This window comes from Bombina bombina, chromosome 1, assembly GCF_027579735.1.
Source record: "Bombina bombina isolate aBomBom1 chromosome 1, aBomBom1.pri, whole genome shotgun sequence".
NCBI lineage: Eukaryota > Metazoa > Chordata > Amphibia > Anura > Bombinatoridae > Bombina > Bombina bombina.
The window spans coordinates 854,964,076-854,981,407 of NC_069499.1; the positions used below are offsets into that span (position 1 = coordinate 854,964,076).

The following is a 17,332-nucleotide window of genomic DNA, read 5'->3' on the forward strand; positions in this document are numbered from 1 at the left end:
TATGATTTATCAAATAATAAGTACAAGGAGTATAGGACATTTCTATTGTTGGAAGAAGTCCTATAGTTGGAAGAAATCCTTCTGAATGAGCTGCAATGTACAAATACATAGAATGATGGTGAATGAGCTGTTGGACTGGTTACATAATAATTTTGAGTTGGAAAGTGGGAACTTGCTTGGTTGTAATAATCATTTACTGTTTTTTGAACTACTTTTTTTTTTTTTTTAATATTCTTTTTATTGAGGTAATAAAATGAAAAAATACAACAAAATATAAATGTCAGCATACAACAGCAATGTCAAACATACAGAATGCTTTCCATATATTACTGAAACTTATAATTACCACAAATACCTTAAGGACCTAGTTTGCCAGTATCTACCCCACATTACAAGGATGACTTACCAACCCAGTACTTTGTAAGATTATCTAAGCTAATATTGATAATAGTACCAGGGCAGTAGCACTCAGTGAGGAAAGGAAAAATGGCAGACCTAAAACATTATCAGAAGGTAAAGGGGAAAGTATTTCTGTAACAAAAATTAGCTGACTAATAGAAGACCTCATTTTTAAATGCTATATAGTCCTCCATATGAATAGTGGGTCACTTTTGGACCCCAGATATCTTAAATAAACTGGAGGATGGAAACTGCTAGAACTGAAAGGCCACTTTTGGACCTAAATGATCAATATAATTAGGGCATATCTGTATCATTCATATAATATCCCAAATGATCGCTGGGGAGTCTAACAACTCAGCATGAACAGGTTGGTGGATTATTTCGCGAGTTGGTTACACGCTTGATAAAATAGAGAGAGAAAAAAAAGTAAAAAATAAAAAATATACTAGCGGGGCTTAAAGTGCATATTTCCTTGGGGGGGAGTGTACTTGACCAGTGTGAATGGTATACCCTTTTCCTATTCTGCTAATACAATCCACTGAACCCCAATAAGTGAAGGTGGACTTAGGCATTTAACGAGCCAAAGAAAAACCACTAAGAGATATGCTGGGGTGTAATATATATATAACTTACACTTTTACGCCCAAGTAATATAACATGCGGGATGCCACATGGATAATGTGGAGAACGAAGACCCCCAATATGAGTAAGAGACTGGTAAAGTCGGACGACCCTAAGCCACAAACACATACAAATAGCTATCAATATAAGGAGTAACTGTTATCTCCCATCTAGGCAAAGGTGGAAGGGTGCCTGAAAATATAAATACAATAATTATGTGGGTTTATTCTAAAATATTACTATACCCTTAGATTCACATGAACCTTAAGAAGTGCTTTCCCCCCATAAGGCACAACTTATTCAATAAACTCATCAGTACCCTATATATGAGTGAAGGTTAGAGAGTTAAAGTTAACACACCACACTGTCTCGGCCGCAAACAGTGCGGTGGAGTCTGGACAACATTAGCTTAGCATATACATATGGCAAAGAGAGTAGCACCTACCATTTCTCTAGGTATTCTCTAATAGTGGCGTAAACCCTTAATCCTCCCAGTCTGCATTATTTTCAAGTAGTGTAAAAGTTAATGGGGGGGGGTTAATTAGATATATATAGAAGGCCAATGGCAGATAGCTGTCCACCCGGTCCAGCTTCTTCAAAGCAATTTATGCAGAAAAAATTATATGTCCATGCTCAGATTCCCCTCAGGAAACCAAATAGATAACTTGTAAATGTGGATGCCAGGGGTTTCTGATGATATTTTCCAAATTAGCTTATGGATCCTCAGAGCTGCTGGAATTTCAGTCTGCCATGGCTGCTGGTTAGACATGCCCCCCGTTTTTTTTTTTTTTTTACTTCTAAACACATATGCATGTGAGTGTGTGAATCCACATTATGAATACACTGGAAAAACAAAATTTATGCTTACCTGATAAACTTATTTCTTTCTTGATACAATGAGTCCTCGGATCATTTAATTAATATTGGGAATATCACTCCTGCCCAGCAGGAGACGGCAAAGAGCACCACAGCAAAGCTGTTAAATATTACCTGCCTTCCCTCCAACCCAAGTAATTTGACCGAAGCAAAGGAGAGAAAGGAAGCAACAAGGTGCAGAGGTGCCTGAAGTTTATAACATACCAACAAACCCTGTCCAAATAGAACAGGGCGAGCGTGTACTCATCGTGTCAAGAAAGAAATAAAATTTATCAGGTAAGCATAAATTTTGTTTTCTTTCTAATGACACGATGAGTCCACAGATCATCTAATTACTATTGGGAATCAATACCAAAGCTAGAATACACAGATGATAAGGGAGGGACAAGACAGGGAACCTAAACGGAAGGCACCACTGCTTGAAGAACATTTCTCCCAAAAGAGGCCTCAGCCAAGGCAAAAGTGTCAAATTTATAGAATTTTGAAAAAGTGTGAAGAGAGGACCAAGTTGCAGCCTTGCAAATCTGCTCTACAGAAGCTTAATTTTTTAATGCCCAGGAAGAGGAAACAGCCCTGGTAGAATGAGCTGTAACTCTCTCAGGAGGCTGCTGTCCAGCAGTCTCATAGGCAAAGCGAATGATACTCTTCAGCGACAAAGAAAGAGAAGTAGCCGAAGCTTTCTGCCCTTTACGTTTCCCAGAGAATACCACAAACAGAGCAGAAGACTAACGAAAATCCTTAAGTCGCCTGTAAATAGAATTTTAATGCACGCACCACGTCCAGATTGTGCAGAAGACGTTAATACTGAGAAGAAGGAATAGGACACAAGGAAGGAACTTAGTACGCAAAACTACCTTATACGAATGAAAAATAAGGTAAGGAGACTCATACTGTAATGCCGAGAGCTCTTAAACGCTACGAGCAGATGAAATACCAACAAGAAACAAAACTTTCCAAGATAACAACTTAATATCTAAGGAATGCATAGGCTCAAACGGAGCCCCTTGAAGAACCTTAAGAACTAAATTAAGACTCCAGGGAAGAGTAACTGGCTTGAACACAGGCCTGATCCTGACCATGGCCTGACAAAATGATTGCACATCTGGTACGTCCGCCAGATGTTTATGCAACAAAATAGACAAGGCAGATATTTGACCCCTTAGGGAACTTGCCGATAAACCCTTCTCCAAACCTTCTTGGAGAAAGGACAGAATTCTAGGAATCCTAACTCTACTCCAAGAGTAGCCCTTGGATTCACACCAATAATAAATTAGCTTAAAGTGCTCTCAATACATGAGGAACAGAAAGGGATTGGTGGTTCCACATTGGCATCAAAACACAAAGAACAAGTGACACTTTGCAGAGCCTCTTGGTTCATTCTGACTCACAATAGATCAATTTATCAATAAACAGTTAAAATATTTTAATAAAAATCAAAACATAAAAAAACGTTACTGTCACTTTAAATTTTAAACGGTAACTTTTTAACTCCTTTTTTATATGTAGAGAGGACAAAAAACATAAATAACACAGCAGACCACCTCTACACCTCAGCTGTACTTTGCTGAGGTGCCAACCTGTCAGTTGCAACCAACTCCCCCTCTGTACAGGAGCCATTCCCTCACTAACATATCCCAGAACTTAGCAGCAGCTGCATAAAGTCTGTCCTTAACACGCATATTTTAGAGAATGCGTAATAGGAAAAGAAGCTGTACAACTTCACCTTCCGATTATCAGGAAGTGAAGGAGAAAAGGCACGCAACGAAATTGCCGCCTCCTGTAGTACCGCCCATCGTGGGCGTCGCCAATTAAGTCATCTCCTGGTCTGCATATTGTTATGAAAACGCCGGGAGATGTGAAACCACCCCAAAGTATTTTCCTTGCCCCAGTGCCTGCGTCTAGGCTGTCCACATAGTGCCTCCTGTGTACATAGGAGATTTTATGCCTTTTAAAGATAAAGTGCCCAATTCCAATGAGGCTTCCTTATATATCCCATCCTATGAAATAAAGTGCCCAACTTTTTCTGAGTTTTCTTATTAACCCCAGAAATTAAAGTCAGCACTTACCTCATATTCTGCCCGACAGCAAGGCAGCTCCCAGGTTTGAGAGGTCCTCTCCCTCACATGGACCTGTGAAACAAGAGAAAGGACTGAGTAATATCCCTCAGGTTTTCGGAGTTAGGGCAGCATCAGTATATGGGAGGCGCAGTGAGAATTATGTCCCACAAATTCCCATTGCTCTAAAGGCACCACTGCTCTACTGAAGAGACTGATATGGACTACGGCTACACCCTAGGATAAAGCAGCACAATCTTGTACTACTTTAAAAACATAATTTATGCTTACCTGATAAATTTATTTCTCTTGTGATGTATCGAGTCCACAGATTCATCCTTACTTGTGGGATATTCTCGTTCCCTACAGGAAGTGGAAGAGAGAGCACCCACAGCAGAGCTGTCTATATAGCTCCCCCCTTAGCTCCACCCCCCAGTCATTCGACTGAAGGCTAGGAAGAAAAAGGAGAAACCATAGGGTGCAGTGGTGACTGAAAGTTTAAAAAATAAAAATATATATATGCCTGTCGTAATAAACAGGGCGGGCCGTGGACTCGATACATCACAAGAGAAATAAATTTATCAGGTAAGCATAAATTATGTTTTCTCTTGTAAGATGCATCGAGTCCACGGATTCATCCTTACTTGTGGGATACCAATACCAAAGCTTTAGGACACAGATGAAGGGAGGGACAAGACAGGGACCTTAAACGGAAGGCACCACTGCTTGTAGACCCTTTCTCCCAAAAATAGCCTCCGAAGAAGCAAAAGTATCAAATTTGTAAAATTTGGAAAAAGTATGAAGCGAAGACCAAGTCATCGCATTACAAATCTGTTCAACAGAAGCCTCATTTTTAAAAGCCCATGTGGAAGCCACAGCTCTAGTAAATGAGCAGTAATTCTTTCAGGAGGCTGCTGTCCAGCAGTCTCATAGGCCAAACGGATGATGCTTTTCAGCCAAAAGGAAAGAGAGGTAGCCATAGCCTTTTGGCCTCTCCGCTTACCAGAATAGACAACAAACAGTGAAGACATTTGACGGAAATCTTTGGTTGCTTGTAAGTAGAACTTTAAAGTACGAACCACATCAAGATTGTGCAACAAACGTTCCTTCTTTGATGAAGGATTAGGACACAGAGAAGGAACAACAATCTCTTGATTGATATTCTTTTTAGAAACAACCTTAGGAAGAAAACCAGGTTTGGTACGCAAAACCACCTTATCTGAATGGAAAATAAGATAAGGGGAATCACACTGTAAAGCAGATAGCTCAGAAACTATTTGAGCCGAAGAGATAGCAACTAAGAACAAAACTTTCCAAGATAGAAATTTAATATCTATGTAATGCATAGGTTCAAACGGAACCCCTTGAAGAACTCTAAGGACTAAGTTTAGGCTCCAAGGCGGAGTAGCAGGTTTAAATACAGGCTTAATTCTGACCAAAGCCTGACTAAAAGTTTGAACGTCTGGGACATCTGCCAGACGTTTGTGTAATAGAATAGACAAAGCAGATATTTGTCCTTTTAGAGAACTAGCTGATAATTCCGTCTCCAAACCCTCTTGGAGAAAAGACAATATTCTAGGAATCCTAATCTTACTCCACGAGTAACCTTTGGATTCACACCAATAAAGATATTTGCGCCAAATCTTATGATAGATCTTTCTGGTGAAAGGCTTTCTAGCCTGAATCAGGGTATCAATGACCGACTCAGAGAACCCACGCTTTTATAGAACTAGGCGTTCAATCTCCAAGGAGTCAGACGCAGAGAAACTAGATTTGGATGTGAGAATGGACCTTGGATTAGAAGGTCCCGCCTCATTGGCAGGGTCCACGGTGGAACGAGGACATGCCCACTAGGTCTGCATACCAAGTCCTGCGTGACTACGCAGGTGCTATCAGAATCACTGAAGCTCTCTCCTGCTTGATTCTGGCAACCAGACGTGGAAGGAGAGGAAGCGGTGGAAATACGTAGGCCAGATTGAAGGACCAAGGTACTGCTAGAGCATCTATCAGTACCGCCTTGGGATCCCGGGACCTGGACCCGTAACAAGGAAGTTTGGCATTCTGACGCGACCCCATCAGATCTAATTCTGATGAAATACCTCCGGATGGAGTTCCCACTCCACCGGATGAAAAGTCTGAGGACTTAGAAAATCCGCCTCCCAGTTCTCTACTCCTGGAATGTGGATTGCTGAGAGATGGCAAAAGTGATCCTCTGCCCATCGGATTATTTTGGTTACTTCCATCATCGCTAGAGAACTCCTTGTTCCTCCTTGATGATTGATATAAGCTACAGTCGTGATGTTGTCCGACAAACCTGAAGAATTTGGCTGCAGCAAGCTGAGGCCATGCCTGAAGCGCCTTGAATATCGCTCTCAGTTCTAGGATGTTTATCGGAAGAAGAGATTCCTTCCGAGACCATAAGCCCTGTGCTTTCAGGGAGTTCCAGACTGCACCCCAGCCTAGCAGGCTGGCATCTGTCGTTACAATGAGCCACTCTGGCCTGTGGAAGTACATTCCCTGAGACAGGTGGTCCTGAGACAACCACCAGAGAAGAGAATCTCTGGTCTCCTGGTCCAGATGCAGTTGAGGAGATAAATCTGCATAATCCCCATTCCACTGTTTGAGCATGCATAGTTGCAGTGGTCTGAGGTGTAGGCGGGCAAAAGGAACTATGTCCATTGCCGCTACCATGAGTCTGATTACCTCCATACACTGTGCCACAGATGGCCGAGGAATGGAATGAAGAGTTCGGCAAGTGGATAAAAGTTTTGATTTTCTGACTTCCGTCAGAAATATTTTCATTTCTACCGAATCTATCAGAGTCCCCAGAAAGGAAACTCTTGTGAGAGGGAAGAGAGAACTCTTTTTTTATGTTCACCTTCCACCCGTGAGATCTCAGAAAAGCCAACACAATGTCCGTGTGAGACATGGCTAGCTGAAAAGTTGACGCTTGAATTAAGATGTCGTCTAGATAAGGCGCCACTGCTATGCCCCAAGGTCGTAGAACCGCCAGAAAGGACCCTAGCACCTTTGTGAAAATTCTTGGAGCCGTGGCTAACCCGAAGGGAAGAGCCACAAACTGGTAATGCCTGTTTAGAAAGGTAAATCTGAGAAATTAATGATGATTTCTGTGAATAGGGATGTGTAGATCCACGGTAGTCATATATTGACCTTCCTGGATCAGAGGCAGAATAGTCCGAATGGTCTCCATCTTGAATGATGTAACCTTGAGGAACTTGTTTAGAATTTTGAGATCCAAGATTGGTCTGAAAGTTCCCTCTTTTTTGGGAACTACAAACAGGTTTGAGTAGAACCCTAGTCCCTGTTCCTTTTTTGGGACTGGGCGGATCACCCCCATGGTAAGCAAATCTTCTACACAGCGTAAGAACGCCTCTCTCTTTGTCTGGTTTACAGACAATCGAGAAATATGAAATCTCCCCCGTGGAAGGGAGTCTTTGAATTCCAGAAGATATCCCTGGGACACAATTTCTAAAGTCCAGGGATCGTGAACATCTCTTGCCCAAGCCTGAGCGAAGAGAGAGAGTCTGCCCCCTACTAGATCCGGTCCTGGATCGAGGGCTACCCCTTCATGTTGTCTTAGAGGCAGCTGCAGGCTTCTTGGCCTGTTTACCCTTGTTCCCAGCCTGGTTAGGTCTCCAGACTGACTTGGATTGGGCAAAATTCCCCTCTTGCTTTGCAGGAAAATTACTTTGTTTGATCTTCATCTTATTTGATCTTTCCTGAGGAAGGGCATGACCTTTCCCTCCAGTGATGTCTGAAATTATCTCTTTCAGTTCAGGCCCGAATAGGGTCTTTCCTTTGAAAGGGATGTTCAAAAGTTTAGATTTGGATGACACATCAGCAGACCAGGACTTAAGCCATAACGCCCTGCGTGCTAAAATGGCAAAACCTGAATTCTTTGCCGCTAATTTAGCCAGTTGAAAAGCGGCATCTGTAATAAAAGAATTAGCCAATTTAAGGGCCTTGATTCTGTCCATAATCTCCTCTAATGGAGTATCCATCTGAAGAGCCTCTTCTAGAGCCTCAAACCAGAAAGCAGCTGCAGTAGTTACAGGAACAATGCATGCAATAGGTTGAAGAGAAAAACCCTGATGAACAAAAAGTTTCTTCAGGAGACCCTCTAATTTTTTATCCATAGGATGTTTGAAAGCACAACTGTCTTCGATAGGTATAGTTGTACGCTTAGACAGAGTAGAAATAGCTCCCTCCACCTTAGGGACTGTCTGCCACGAGTCCTGCATGGTGTCAGATATGGGAAACATTTTCTTAAAAACAGGAGGGGGAGAGAACGGAATACCTGGTCTATCCCACTCCTTAGTAATAATATTCACAATCGTCTTAGGAACTGGAAAAACATCAGTGTAAACAGGAACCTCTAAGTATTTATCCATTTTACACAATTTCTCTGGAACCACTATAGCAGTGCTTTCCAAACTGTGTGTCGGGACACACTAGTGTGTCGGCAGCAGTGTGTAGGTGTGTCCCTGCTTTAGCAACAATTTTTTTTGGTTTCTGACTTTCCGCCTGCCTGCTACGCATATCATGTGGTTGACACGTGATTGATACCTAGTGGGTCACAGATCATCTTAACCTATTGGCGCAGCTCAGTGGGAACTGAAACTATTCCCATTGGCGGCACATTGGCTCCTGACTGCACGTGTAGTCTCCTCAATGTGTAGTTAGTGAGTGGGGACAGCAGTGTGTTTGCAGCGTGAGCAGTAGTCAGTCGGACTCGCAGAGCTCTGAGGGTAGTAGCTTAAACGCTGGGCTAAAGTCAGAAGTCAAAGCAGCTTTTTGCAGCTAGATCCCAGTAGTGCATTGCTGCTCCTGCTCTTGATATATGGATAGGAAGGGGAAGCTTAAAAATGCTTGATGATGAAATGCGAGTGTCTTTATCTAATATTCCACCAAATATTTAGAAAATGTGTTCATCCCATCAACCTCATACATCCCATTAAAATATTAAGTAGCTATTGGTGTTATTAAACATTTTTTTTAATTCTTGCACATACTTACTGTTACTTGTAAATACATTTTATTATTATATAATTTATGTATGTGTTCGTATCTCTTAAAACAAGTTAGTTTAACCTCCTGTTTGCTAGTACAACTGAATTACTGTGTCGCAAAATGATGTAGGTCTAAAAAGTGTGTCACCAACATGAAAAGTTTGGAAAGCTCTGCACTATAGAGTCACAATCATCTAGAGTCGCTAATACCTCCCTGAGCAATAAGCGGAGGTGTTCAAGCTTAAATTTAAAGACCGTCATATCAGAATCTGTCTGAGGAAGCCTCTTTCCTGAATCAGAAATTTCTCCCTCAGATAACAAATCCCTCACCCCTACCTCAGAGCATTGTGAGGGCATATCAGATTCTGCTACTAAAGCGTCAGATGGCTCAGCATTTTTCCTAAACCCAGAGCTGTCCCGCTTTCCTTGTAAACCAGGCAGTTTAGATAAAACCTCTGTGAGGGTTGTATTCATAACTGTGGCCATGTCTTGTAAAGTAAAAGAATTTGACGCACTAGAGGTACTTGGCGTCACTTGTGCGGGCGTTACTGGTTGTGACACTTGGGGAGAGCTAGATGGCGAACCCTCATTTACTTCTGACTGAGAATCATCTATTGCTCTATTTTTAAGTGCTAATATATGTTCTTTATAGTTTATAGACATATCAGTACAATTGGGACACATTCTAAGAGAGGGTTCCACAATGGCTTCCAAACATATTAAACAAGGATTTTCCTTGGTGTCAGACATGTTAAACAGGCTAGTAATGTAACAAGCAAGCTTGGAAAACACTGTAATCAAAGTAAAAAACACTTAGAAATAAAACGGTACTGTGCCTTTAAGAGAAAAAAAGCTGCACCAGTTCTGCAAAACAGTGTAAAAAAGCAGTAAACTTAATGAAATTTTTACAGTAGCATTATAAAGGCTTAGTAACTTTGCACAGCTATGCAAATAAACAATTAACCCTTTAATGGCAAAAACGGATTGAAAAAACGTTAACCCCAGTAAAAAAAGACTTTCAGCACCATGCCACAGCTCTGCTGTGGCTCCTACCTGCCCTTCAGAACGATTTGTGGGGGAAAAAACTTCTTTAACAACCCTCAAACACAGCAGAAATGACAGGAGAAGCAGTGATATGTCTCAGGGGAAAGAAAACTGAGCAACTGAGGGGCGAAAATAGGCCCCTCCCACCTCACTGTTTTGAGGCCTACCAGAGAAACACCAGAGTGTCTCTTAAGTAACCATGTGAGTTACAAAACTCAAAACCAAGCCACAATGACCCCTTTAGTCCCTTCAAAAAACGCTATAAATGCATCAAAAAACAAAACGTTTTTTCCCAACAGTGTCACCAGTAACTAATGAGCCCTTCAAGCAAGCTGAAATTCCTGTTAAAGTATCTGAATATACACCGGAGTGTATACACTGTTAGTTGATCCGGACTTAACCTCTTTATTTCTCAAAAGGAGTTTGTACTACTGCCAAAAACTGTGACAAATCTTTCTTTGTCACGAAACACAGGAAGTATGAGGGAGAAGTGCGCAACAAAATTTGGTGCTTCCGTTAACCCCGTCCATCGTGGGCGTTACAAAAAAAAAACTTCCCTCTGTCAAAATTATAGTAATGCTGTTTGTTTTATTATCATTACTAAGTAAAAACACCACCTCTGAGCCTACTCCTAGGAGAACTTTTCTTTCGTCCCAGAATTTGATTAAATTAATTCAAAGTGCCATCTTTTATTCTGAATAACGTTCCCAGAAAATAAAAAGTCAGCACTTACCTTTATAAATCTGCCCGGCAGCAAGGCATCTCACTAGATTTGAGAGTCAAGATACCTCACATGGACCTGTGGCAAAAATGCAAAGACTGAATAATCTTACTCAGGCTTTGGAAATAGGGCAGCATCAGTATATGGGAGGCACAGTGACGATTATACCCCACAAGTTCCTATTGCTCTAAAGCCACCACTGCTCTACTGAAGAGACTGATATGGACTACGGCTACACCCAAGGACAAAGCAGCACAATCTTGCACTGCTTAAAAAATAATAAAATATTGCTTAAAGAATCTTTTCTAACACCTAACTTTACCACTTCCTTGCTCTAACGTAGGCAAAGAGAATGACTGGGGTTGGAGGGAAGGGAGGTGATATTTAACAGCTTTGCTGTGGTGCTCTTTGCCACCTCCTGCTGGGCAGGAGTGATATTCCCAATAGTAATTAGATGATCCGTGGACTCAATGTGTCATTAGAAAGAAAATATACAATCATTGGTAATCTAATTCATAGTGAACATAAATCCAATATTTTAGCTTTTTGGAGTACTACCAACTTATTATTAATTAATAGACCAATCTGTAACATATACAATAGTATGTTTTCATGTTAACATCTTGCCATTTTAATGGGTTGGCTTTATTTCAATTTGATTATATGGATGGTTATAGGAGTGTGTGCACATTTTATATAGCTCATTGGCTGTATTCTGAACCTATGGTATTTATACATTTTAGGTGGGTAGCTTGGGTTCTTTATTCTAGTATATATTTACATGACAGGATTGAAACAAAAATACTGAATTTGTAATATTTACTTAATATATTTATGGAAGACTAGGTGGCTGCCTTGCACAACTGTTCAACAAAGGCTTTGTTAAAGGGACAGTCAACACCAGAGTTTATATTGTTTTAAAAGATAGATAATCCCTTAATTACCAATTCCCTTGTTTTGCATAACCAACTAAGCTATATTAAAACACGTTTTACCTTTGTGATTATCTTGTATCTAAGCCTCAGCAAACTGCCCCTTATTTCAGTTCTTTTGACAGACTTACATTTTAGCCAATCAGTGCTGACTCCTAAGTAACTCCATGTGTGAGCACAGTGTTATCTATATGACACACATGAACTAACACCCTCTAGTGGTGTTAAATCATGTGTCAAAATGCATTCAGATAAGAGGTGGCATTTAAGGTCTAGGAAATTAGCATATGAACCTCCTAGGTTTAGCTTTCAACTAAGAATACCAAGGGAACCAAGCAAAATTGGTGATAAAAGTAAATTGGAAAGTTGTTTAAAATTACATGCTCTATATAAGTCATGAAAGTTTATTTTGGACTAGACTGTCCCTTTAAACATTGGCTGTAAAGAAGTCACAATATCAGCAAAAACAAAAATTATGCTTACCTGATAAATTAAATTATTTCATGATGGAGAGAGTCCACAGGCAATTACTCCAGAGAATTGAACTCCTGGCCACTTGGAGGAGGCAAAGATACCCACATTTCCACAAGATTTGAATGCCTCTCACTTCTCTGATATGATGGGTTTCATTGATACTCACCACCAAGAAAGACATTAATTTATCAGTTAAGCATAAATTTTGTTTTCTTTCATAGAGGGAGTCCATAAGCCGCTACTACTGGGATCCAAAACCTATGCTGTGGTGTCCACAAGTAAATGGGTGGGACAAAAATGAAGGCAGGCACCTATTTACCAGCCACTAAGACTGTAGGATTTCCTATGAAAAACTATCCCAAAAGAAAAGTGAGTAAAGAAAACCTAATTTGCTGCTGTGCAATCTATATAACAAATGCCTCATTTTAAAAAGACCCCCAACGTGAAAATAATTTAGTAGAAAATGTCCTGCTCTGCATAAAGCTATATTTAAAGGGACAGTCAACCGAAAATTGTTTTTGTTTAAAAAGATAGATAATGCTTTTGATTACCCTTTCTTGTGCATCATCTTTAGAAGAGGCTTCCCTTTTGGGATGACAGCCATGCAGACCAATTTGAAACAGTATGTGGCGTATGGTCTGAGCACTGACAGGCTGAACCCCCACCCCTTCAACCTCTGCAGCAATGCTGGCAGTACTCATGTCTATTTCCCAAGGACAACCTCTGGATATGACACTGAGATTGTGCACTCAACTTTTTTGGTCGACCATGGCGAGGCCTGTTCTGAGTGGAACCTGTCCTGTGAAACCGCAGTATGGTCTTGCCCACTGTGCTGCAGCTCAGTTTCAGGGTCTTGGCAATCTTCTTATAGCCTAGGCCATCTTTATGTAGAGCAACAATTCTTTTTTTCAGATCCTCAGAGTTCTTTGCCATGAGGTGCCATGTTGAACTTCCAGTGACCAGTATGAGAGAGTGTGAGAATGATAACACCAAATTTAACACACCTGCTCCCCATTCACACCCGAGACCTTGTAACACTAACGAGTCACATGACACTGGGGAGGGAAAATGGGGCCCAATTTGGACATTTCCACTTAGGGGTGTACTCACTTTTGTTGCCAACAGTTTTGACATTAATGGCTGTGTGTTGAGTTATTTTGAAGGGAAAGCAACTTTACACTGTTATACAGGATGTACTCTTACTACTTTACATTGTAGCGAAGTGTCATTTCTTCTGTGTTGTCACAAGAAAAGATATAATAAAATATTTACAAAAATGTGAGGGGTGTACTCACTTTTGTGAGAAACTATATATATATATAATACACACAAACACACACATATTATAGGGCCACTTGTAATCTGGCCCTATGTAGGATTAAAGCCTAATAAGCATAATTTAAATAGGACAAAGAAAGTGAACTACAAAACACAGAGAAAATACCTCATCCTAATAGAAAAAATTGTGCGCGACTGCAGTGCGGTGGGAATAAATATTAACGATCATTCTGCCAGAGTGATGTATTGTAACCAATAGAGCACTAAAAAAAGTACCAAAAACAAAGATAAGTCCCCCAAATAAAAGGAATGTAGCACTTTCAGTTCATACATAAACAAAAAAACTCAACGTGTCCCTTTCACGCCTCTTAAAGTGACACAAGCAAATACATGTTGCAGGCACCCCACTTCTGACATGGCACTGTCTGTACTTACCTAATAAATGTCTTATAGCCTATGGGTTATGTGAGTGAATATACTTGACAGACATCCACTCTAGTGTACTTACCCAGCTGCAGAGTTGCTGCATTCAGTAGTGAGCACATCCAGTACTGTATAAAACAGCAGAGGATTTTCCATATGAGTACAAGAATGAGGCCAAGCAGGGCGAGGCAAGGAACCTGTTCGTCGGGACACCTGTGGCAGGCTATTGACCAAAACTCCTGCTGGAGAATTACTTTACACATCCTTAGTACTCTCCTATATCCCTCTCTTCATATAATAGCTGTCTGAGGCAAGTAAAGGGGCTGAACTTAATTAGGAGAACCCTTTCTCACATAGAATCTAGAGCACCTCAATTCTTCACCTACTCCTGTGAGGCAAAGATAAGACTGGAATATTAGAGTTGAGAGGGATTAAAAGTTTGTGGAATGTTGAGTATCTTTTCCTTCTCCTAGTGGCCAGGAGTTGAATTCCCAGGAGTAACTGAAAAAAACAATTTTCACTTTAAAAACAGGTTTTTAAGATTTTTATCTTAAAGGGACAATAAACACTAATTACATTGTAGTCGTGGGGCTGCCATGTTGAAATCTACCTTTCATTGCATTCCACTGCTGATGTCTTTGCAAATATCTTTCAGATATCTTTCAGATATCTATAGTGAAACATGAGATCTAAAATGGACTCACCCAAAACCAGAGGCAGGTGCATGAAATATAATTGGATATTTAGTGTCTCTGTTAGCAGCTTTAAGGTTATACCTTAAAGGGACACTAAACCCAATTTTTTTCTATAATGATTCAGACAGAGCATGCAATTTTAAGCAACTTTCTAATTTACTCCTATTATCAATTTTTCTTTGTTTTCTTGATATCTTTATTTAGAAATCAGGAATGTAAAGCTAGAGAGCCGGCCCATTTTTGGTTGATAACCTGGGTTATGCTTGCTTATTGGTTTGCTAAATGTAGCCACCAAAAAGCAAGCTCTATCTAGGGTGCTGAACCTAAAATGGGATGGCTCCTGAGCTTTAAATTCCTGCTTTTTAAATAAAGATAGCAAGTGAACAAAGAAAAATTAATAGTAGGAGTAAATTATAAAGTTGCTTAAAAATGCATGCTCTATCTGAATCATAAAAGAAAAAAAATTGGGTTTCGTATCCCTTTAAGGGCTATTAGCCACATTAAGTGTGTGGGAAAAGGAGAACCCACGGAAAAAATAAATGTATTTCTTTTTTGACACAATGAGTCCACGGATCATCTTAATCACTAATGGGATATTCACCTCCTAGTCAGCAGGAGGAGGCAAAGAGCACCACAGCAGAGCTGTTAAATAGCTCCTCCCCTCCCTCCCACTCCAGTCATTCGACCGAAGTTCGGAAGAGAAAGGAAAAGCCAAGGTGCAGAGGTGTCTGAAGTTTACAATAACCCACAACCTGTCTAAAAGAACAGGGCGGGCCATGGACTCATCGTGTCAAAAAAGAAATACATTAATCAGGTAAGCATAAATGTTCTTTTTTAAGACACGGATCATCTTAATTACTAATGGGATTCAATACCCAAGCTAGAGTACACAGATGATACGGGAGGGATAAGACAGGGAACCTAAACGGAAGGCACCACTGCTTGAAGAACCTTTCTCCCAAAAACAGCCTCAGCCGAGGCAAAAGTGTCAAATTTGTAAAACTTTGAAAAAGTGTGAAGAGAGAACCAAGTTGCAGCCTTCCAAATCTGTTCCACCGAAGCTTCATTTTTGAATGCCCACGAGGAAGCAACAGCCCTTGTGGAATGAGCCGTAACTCTCTCAGAAGGCGGCTGTCCAGCAGTCTCATATGCAAAACGTATGATACTCTTCAGCCAAAAAGAAAGAGAAGTAGCCGTAGCTTTCTGTCCCTTGCGTTTTCCTGAGAAAACCACAAACAAAGAAGAAGACTGACGAAAGTCCTTAGTCGCCTGCAGGTAAAACTTTAAAGGACGGACCACGTCCAAATTGTGCAAAAGTCTTTCCTTCTTAGAAGAAGGATTAGAACACAAAGAAGGCACAACAATAACAGAATTTATGTTTACCTGATAAATGTCTTTCTCCTACGGTGTATCCGGTCCACGGCTTAATCCTTACTTGTGGGATATTCTCAATCCCTACAGGAAGTGGCAAAGAGAGCACACAGCAAAGCTGTCCATATAGCTCCCCTCAGGCTCCGCCCCCCCAGTCATTCGACCGACGGTTAGGAGAAAAAGGAGAACCATAGGGTGCAGTGGTGACTTTAGTTTATAAAAATAAATTTAAACCTGACTAAAATGCCAGGGTGGGCTGTGGACCGGATACACCGTAGGAGAAAGAAATTTATCAGGTAAACATAAATTCTGTTTTCTCCTACATTGGTGTATCCGGTCCACGGCTTCATCCTTACTTGTGGGAACCAATACCAAAGCTTTAGGACACGGATGAAGGGAGGGAACAAGTCAGGTAACCTAAAACGGAAGGCACCACTGCTTGCAAAACCTTTCTCCCAAAAATAGCCTTCGAAGAAGCAAAAGTATCGAATTTGTAAAATTTGGCAAATGTATGCAGTGAAGACCAAGTTGCTGCCTTACAGATCTGTTCAACAGAAGCCTCATTCTTGAAAGCCCAAGTGGAAGCCACAGCTCTAGTAGAGTGAGCAGTAATTCGTTCAGGAGGCTGCCTTCCAGCAGTCTCATAAGCCAACCGGATGATGCTTTTCAGACAGAAAGACAGAGAGGTCGCAGTCGCCTTTTGACCTCTCCTCTTACCAGAATAGACGACAAACAAGGACGAAGTTTGTCTGAAATCTTTAGTTGCTTTTAGGTAAAACTTCTAAGCACGAACCACATCGAGATTGTGTAACAGACGTTCCTTGTTAGAAGCTGGGTTAGGACACAGAGAAGGAACAACTATTTCCTGGTTAATATTTCTATTGGAAACCACTTTTGGAAGAAAACCAGGTTTGGTACGTAAAACGACCTTATCTGTATGAAACACCAGATAAGGTGAATTACACTGCAAAGCAGACAATTCAGAAACTCTTCTAGTGGAAGAGATAGAAACCAAAAACAAAACTTTCCAAGATAGTAACTTAATATCTATGGAATGTAGAGGTTCAAACGGAACCCCCTGAAGAACTGAAAGAACTAGATTTAGACTCCATGGAGGAGCCACAGGTCTGTAGACAGGCTTGATTCTGACTAAAGCCTGCACAAACTCCTGAACATCTGGCATTGCTGCCAGACGTTTGTGTAACAAAACAGACAGAGCTGATATCTGTCCTTTTAAGGAACTAGCTGACAAACCTTTCTCCAATCCTTCTTGGAGAAAAGCTAAAATCCTTGGAATCCTAATCTTACTCCATGAGTAACCCTTGGATTCGCACCAACAAAGATATTTCCGCCATATCTTATGGTAAATTTTCCTAGTGACAGGCTTTCTATCCTGAATCAGGGTATCTAT

The 17,332-nt window shown here is 40.8% G+C and overlaps 1 protein-coding gene across 10 annotated transcripts in view; it reads right to left on the reverse strand.

Moving 5' to 3' along the window:
- The window catches only part of CHD9 (chromodomain helicase DNA binding protein 9), a 648,673-nt gene that overhangs the window by 8,671 nt on the left and 622,670 nt on the right, over window positions 1–17,332 (reverse strand). The gene's annotated exons all lie outside the window — the stretch shown is intronic.